This window comes from Durio zibethinus, chromosome 20 (assembly GCF_047325235.1).
Source record: "Durio zibethinus cultivar Kanyao isolate XHJ-2024 chromosome 20, ASM4732523v1, whole genome shotgun sequence".
NCBI classification, from domain to species: Eukaryota; Viridiplantae; Streptophyta; class Magnoliopsida; order Malvales; family Malvaceae; genus Durio; species Durio zibethinus.
Genome location: NC_143181.1, coordinates 9,248,561 through 9,256,113, shown reverse-complemented (window position 1 = coordinate 9,256,113; position 7,553 = coordinate 9,248,561).

The window sequence follows — 7,553 nt, the reverse complement described above, 5'->3', positions numbered from 1 at the left end:
AATAACACAACCTTTAATCTACCAGTATAATTCTACTAAATGGTGTCTTTTAAAACTCCATAATAATTAACTTTTCCCTCAATAGGTTGTGCATCTCTTGTACTTGCATAACTCTTCATCTTGGTTGTTAAAACAACCCCATTTTTTTGAATTTTCAAGTATCTCTCACGTGCCTTGATATGAAATCTAAAACCATTAATAAATAACTAGTATATTTTCTAACAATGTCAGTTGGACCATGAGCAAACTATCTAAATTGATTTGTGATGTTTGCATCTCTTTGTTAATCCTAATTGGCTACCTATCCAATTTTATATTTGGTTAAAATAATAATCTAACTATAAAAACTTTAATTACATATTTCAAACCATGATGTGCGACTTACATGATCATGAAACCAATCATGAAAGGTTTTACTTTGCAACTTTTATATCTTATATGGTGTAAGCCGATGAGACTGATTATGCCTCTTAATAAATTGTTCATGTTTTTTATATGAAAAAAATTCTTAGAAGACTATACAATATACTACAAAAAAAAATTATCAAGTATAATATACATGTAGATAAGTGTTCTTACTTTATAAAAGGAGTAACTCATCAGAATTAAATAGCACATATCAATGCGCTTAAACAAAGTTATAGCATCAAGTACAATTCGTGAGAGCCTTTTATGCTTGTTAACATTAAAACCTTTACGTTTTAATGTTCCCAACGATCTTCCTATAGTAAAAAGAATGGATATTTCTTCATCTACAAAGGGATTTTTGTCTTTATTTTGGATAGGTTAATTAAAAATAGTTTCTCTCTGATTAAAGTATCCTGAACAAAAAGCTAAGCATTCATATGCTAAGTACCCTTCTACAATTGAACCTTCAGGACAAGCTCTATTGTGTGCATATGATTTAAAAGTAAGAAAAAAACTATATAAATGAAAGTTTAATAGAAAAGATCATTAGCAAACATCCTAGTTAAATTTTAAGTATAAAAATCTATAACACTTTAAGATATACCTCTCAATAGGATACATCTACCGATAAATGATTGGACCAGCAATTTTTACTTCATTTGCCAAATGAATAACTAAATGTACCATTATTGTGAAAAAAGATGGACAAAAAATCTTCTTCATTTCACATAAAATTGATGCAGCTCGAGACTCAAGTAATTTAAGCTTATGTTCTTCGATAACTTTCGAATAAAGTTTTTTAAAAAAGGTACATAAATAAATAAGAACCAAGCACACCTTATCAGGTAAAGACCATCATATTGCTATAGGAAAAAACTTTTACATTAAAAGATGACAATCATAACTTTTGAGCCCTATTAGCTTTTGTTGTTTAAGTTGCATGCTACATAAGATATTTGAAAAGTATTCATCTGGAGTTTTCATTTTCTTAAGAATATTTGAAAAAGAAATTTTTTTAATTAAGTTTATTTGATATGAAGCTTGGGGTTAGTAATAGGTGTTAGTGCCAAGATGAGTCTTTGGATGAAGGACACTCTTTATAAATTTTTCTACAAGGTTAAGTCATGCTTTGTAGTTATCTTTTGACTTCTTTTATTGCCTAATCAATGTACCAAAAAAGTTATCACAAATATTCCTTTCTATATGCATCATATCAAAATTGTAACACAATAGAAGATGTTCCTAATAAGGTAATGTGAACAAAATACTCTTCTTCTTTCACGACCCATTTTCATTACCATTCCATTGTTTCAATTGTCTCAACATTTCACTTTTGCATGGTGGTGAATAAGTACTTTTAAATTCTCGAGTCCCATCAAATGAGTTTTGATCATTCCAAAACCTAGGATTAGGTTGTAACCACCTATAATGGCACATGTAACAATACTTTCTACCATGTTGTAACCACTTAGATGTTGCATCAAATCCACAGCAAGGACATGCATACTCTCTCCTAGTACTCCATCCGACAAATTGGCATATGCAGGGAAGTCATTAATGGTCCAAATTAATGCTGCACATGATTGATTTTTTGAGGCATCAAAATTCTAAACACCAACTTCCCAAGTTCCTACAACTTTTTTACCAAAGGTTGTAGGTATATATCATATTGTTTTCAAGATCTTTTTGACCAAGAATAAGTGGAGAAAGAATAAAGTTTAGTTTTTTCATGCACATCTATAGAGGCAAGTTATAAGGTATCAATATAATAGGCCAAGTACTATGTGTCACACTTATAGTTTTGAAAGGGTTAAAGTCATTGAAGCCAATCCCAAGTGAATATTACGAAGGTCAAAGAAAAACTTAGGATATCAAGAATCTAATTTTTTCCAAGCTAGAGAATCTATAGGATGTCTTATACTTCCATCCTTAGTATGCTCATATTCATGCCAAGTCATCGAGGGAGCACTTTTTGAAGACATGAATAACCTTTATAGTCTTGAAATTAAGGGAAACTTTTTTTTTCTGACACTATATCTTAGGGATCACTTTCTGCATCATTCAAGCTCTCTTTTCACCTAGAAGTGCCATATTTTGAATATATTTCTTCATTTGCCTTATCCTTCCAAAATAACATGCAATCATTAGGATAAACATGGATTTTTTCATATCCCAAACTTAAGGCAAAAATTATCGTTTTCAATTCTTGATAAGACATTGGCAATGTATTACCCTCTGGTAGAGCAAGTTTCAAAACCTTTAATAATGTATTGAAAGATTTATTTCTCCAACCATTAAAACACTTAATGTGTAACAAATAAATTACAAAGAAAAATTTTGTGAAGTTTTTACAATTTGGATATAGTTTCTCCTCTGTATCTTTAAGTAAACCATAAAACTTGTCACTATCAATTCTATGACCATGGTGTTGTTCTCCACTAGTATCTCTATCTTGTATGTTACCCACATCAACATTCATAGCTCTTTCAATCATCATATCATGTAATAAATCATAAATATTAGGACTTAGCCTTTTTCTTCGTCATTAGTTGTTCCAGTAGATAAACATGCATCTAAGACCTCCCATTGAAATACCCATCAAACATATCTTTTGAGAAACCCATCACATATTATGTGATCAAATACATCTCTCTAATAAACTCTAAGTGTGTTGACACAATTAAGACAAGGTTACCAAATTTTTCCATCTTTAGATGATATTCCAAAGGCAAAGTCTAAAAAACTAGTGTCTCTTTTTATGTATTTTTCACTGGCTCTTGACGTGAAATTTATCCATGCCTTATCCATAAAATGTAAGATGATTTGCCTTAGTAATAAAATTATATTTAATTACTCGAAATGCATCATCTCTTAAAAAACTCAAAAATTGAAGTAAACTTAACAATAACAATGAAAGTTATCTAAAAAGGTCAACTTAATTATTAGTAAGTAATTTATTTTATACATACAATCAATCAAAGTTATCTAAATATCAAAGTTATTTGTTTTATAAGTCCACCCTTATGTTCCAATTGAAAAGACAACCATAAAAGCAAAGAGATTTCAAAGAAAAGCAAGAATAATAATAATAATAATAAAGTAAAAAACTAAGATGAAAGGAAAGTACAGCACCATGCATCTAAATGACGAAAAATAGTTAATGTAATAATAATAATAATAATAATAATAATAATAATAATAATAATAAAAAATATTCACAAAAAAACGTATCATCTTTTACCTAAAAGATTCTAAAGAAAAGTAAATGTTGAACTCAAAATACTAGTGAATGTAGACCTAAAAAACCAATTTCATAATAATTAATAAAAAATTTAAAAACAAATAATATTTAAAACTTAAAGGATCAATCATATTATATCATTAATATTAAAACTTAAATTAAAACAATAGCATTTAATTTAAGCATTAAATTAAATTTGACTATGTAAGCATAATGTCACATTTTTATTAAAAATAAGATTTCAGACGTACCTTTATAATTAAACTTATGTATTTTTAGGAGAAGCACAACCAATGAAATAGGCAATGTGACTAAAGGTTGCTTTGCATCTTGCACAAGCTCTAAAATACTACCAAAAAAAAAAAAATCTCATTATACTGCCAAATGCTAGCACTATATATTTAATTGAAAAAGTCAACTACCAAAAATTATACAACCACCATATATATAGTATTTGATTACAAATGCCACCAACATGTAAACAATTATATATTTTTATTATATATATTTAATTGAAAAAGCCAAACAATAAACAATTATATATAATATAAACAATATATAAACAATAAACAATTATATATAATGTAAACAATATATAAACAATTATATATAATCTAAATAATTATATAAACCTTATAATGTTGCCAAATGTTGGCACCATATATTTAATTAAAAAAAGGCACCATATATATAGTATTTGATTACAAATGCCGTCACCATATAAACAATTATATATTTTTATTATATATTTAATTGAAAAAGCCAAACAATAAATAATTATTTATAATCTAAACAATATATAAACAATAAAAAATTATATATAATCTAAACAATATATAAACAATAAACAATTATATATAATCTAAACAATTATATAAACCTTATTATGCTGCCAAATGCTTTGTTATATATATTTAATTGAAAAAGCCACCATATATATAGTATTTGATTACAAATGCCACCACCTTAAATCAAATTTTTATTATAAACAATTAATTAACTTACTTACAAATGTTGATATATATATATATATATTTGTCAATAGATAACAAATTCTATATTCAATCGAAATTGTAGATTTTCTTCCTCACTTGACTCTTCAAAAAACCATAAAAAAAATAGAAAAACATTATCCTAGTGATAGAATGAGAATCAAAGATGCTGTCATAAAACTACATGCAACTAAGGCAATGTTGCTTTGGACAGGGGTTTGTGAATGGGAAAGAAAAAATAGATAAACCTGTTACCATCACAAGATATGTTTCAGTTGAATAAGCAAGAGAGAGGTAGAGGATAGAAGGAAAGTAATGCACAATAAAAACAAGAAAGCTACAGATGTGAAATAGGGTTACCAATGTAGGGTTATTTGGGTTTGGGTTTTAGGGACATAGGGAATATTTAAAATAACTCACAATTGCAAAAGGATAAAATCTGGGTAGATTGTAAAAACTATGTAGAAATAAGGGACTTTTGCAAGGAAAACAAAGTTTTAAAGCTTGAAATTTTAAACAAGGATTTTAGCTACAAAGTTAAAAAGAGCAAAGGTAAGGAAAAGTGAAATGAGATAAGCTTTAAGCGAGGTAAGGACAGAAAGGCGAGGTAAAGACGGTGGGAACAAAATTTTCACTACTTTTGTTTTAATAAGTTTAGATTTTTTTTTAAAGGTATTCATGCCCAAGATGAGGGAGTATAAAGACCAATCTTTTTCAAGTTTTTCTTTAAGCATTAATTGGATTTGTTTTGCATGGAACTCTTACATATGTATCATTATTTTGGAAAGAATATTTTATATAAAAATATTATTTTATAAAAGAAAATTTTACAAATAACATAGAAAAATATTTATGCCCAAGATGTGGGGGTGTTTAGTTTACGAAATTGTAGATTCTGGAAGAAAGTGTGATCCCCAAGGAAATGTGACACCCATGATTTTCTTTCATTTTCAGGACATCTCATGTTCAGATTCACTCATTTGGTTAGGAGAAATTCACATATATTAAATCCTGAATAATTAGTATCATCTTTTTGGCATATACTATGGTAACTTAAATAATTTAATTTTTAAGTAATTAGATTATTCAAGACATTTTTGGTTAGAAAATACCTTGAATAATATTTAGAAAATCTTGGTATATGGTTATTCAAGGCGTTTGTGGCAAAAAACACCTTGAATATCCCCAAAATTTTTTTATAGGAGATTATTGAAAGCGTTTTCTATCAAAAATGTCTTCAATAATCCATCATTTTTTATGAGGGGATTATTTAAGGCATTTTAGCTTAAAAAGCTTATTTAATAATCCCTTACTAAAAATTGAAAGGGGTTATTGAAGGCGTTTCAAGCCAAAAATATCTTGAATAATCTCCCTTTAAATTTTTATGAGGAGATTATTCGAGGTATTTTTTTGCCAAAAACGCTTTTAATAATCTCATCTCAATTTTTTTGGATTATTTAAGGCATTTTTTTTGTCAAAAATGCCTTAAATAATCCCTTTCAATTTTTATAAGATAATTATTCAAGTAGTTTTTGCTCGAAAGATGCATTGAATAATCTTTTACAAAAAAATTGAATGGAGTTATTGAAGGTGTTTCTAGCAAGAAATGCCTTGAATAAACCCTTTAAATTTTTATGAGTGGATTATTGAATGCATTTTTGTCCAAAGTGCCTTTAAAAATACCCTTCCATTTTTTTTAGATTATTCAAGGTGTTTTTGTGAGAAAACGCCTTGAATAATCCCTTTAAAAAAATTGAATGGAGTTAGTCAAGACGTTTATGGCTAAAACGCCTAGAATAATCCCCTTTAATTTTTATGAGGGGATTATTGAAATCGTTTTTGATGAGAAAATGCCTTATCTCTTACAAAATATTTAATAGAGTTATTGAAGGTGTTTGTAGCTAAAAAAGCCTTGAATAATTCATAAATAATTCAAGGTATTTTTGAAAAAAAATACATTCAATAATCCACGAATTATTCATTTAGAAGGGATTATTCAATGCTTTTTTTTTTTTATCAAAAATGCCTTCAATAATCTCAGTATTTTTATTATTATTCAAGGTGTTTTTATCCAGAAAATACCTTAAATATTCCTTTACAAAAATTGAAGGCGTTTTTTCAGTAAAATGCCTTTGATCATTTTTAAAATTCATTCCCTTTCTTGAACTTTAGAATCTCAAACTGTTAATATAGCGAACGATAAATATTATTTTATAAAAAAAACTTTTACAAATCACATAGAAAAATATTTATATGAATATAAATACTACTATGTAGATTATTTATAATTTGACTTTCGATTTATAATGATTTTAAAATTTTATGAAATCATATTAAAACTAAAATATTAATTGAAACCAAATTAATATAATATTTAAATTTAAAAAAATTTAGTCTAATATTTAATTATAAATTTATTAATTAATATAATACTTACAAATTTTATTTAAAACTTATTATCATTTAAAATTAATTAAGTTACAAATTTTATTTATTAACAAATATAATTTTTATCAAATTATAGTTTTTGAAAATTTTTATTAGAGGGAAATATAATGAATTAATATTTTTTAAAAAGAAATTAGAAATAAGTATTTTTTGAGCTTATATGGATGATTATTATAACTGCCAATATATAACATATTTATACTGACAGATATTAATATATCGTTAGAAAAAATTTACTTATACCGACAATTATACAAAGTATTATTATAGACACTATCTATACTGACAATAACAAATATTCATCAGTATAAATATTTTTTACTTATATAATTTGATCATCAGTATAAATAAGTGTCAATATATAGCATACTTATATTAACAAATAGTTGTATACTGTCAAAAAAGTTTATCTATACCGATGATTGTATAAAGTGTTGGTAAATATATGGTATATTCTGACGGTA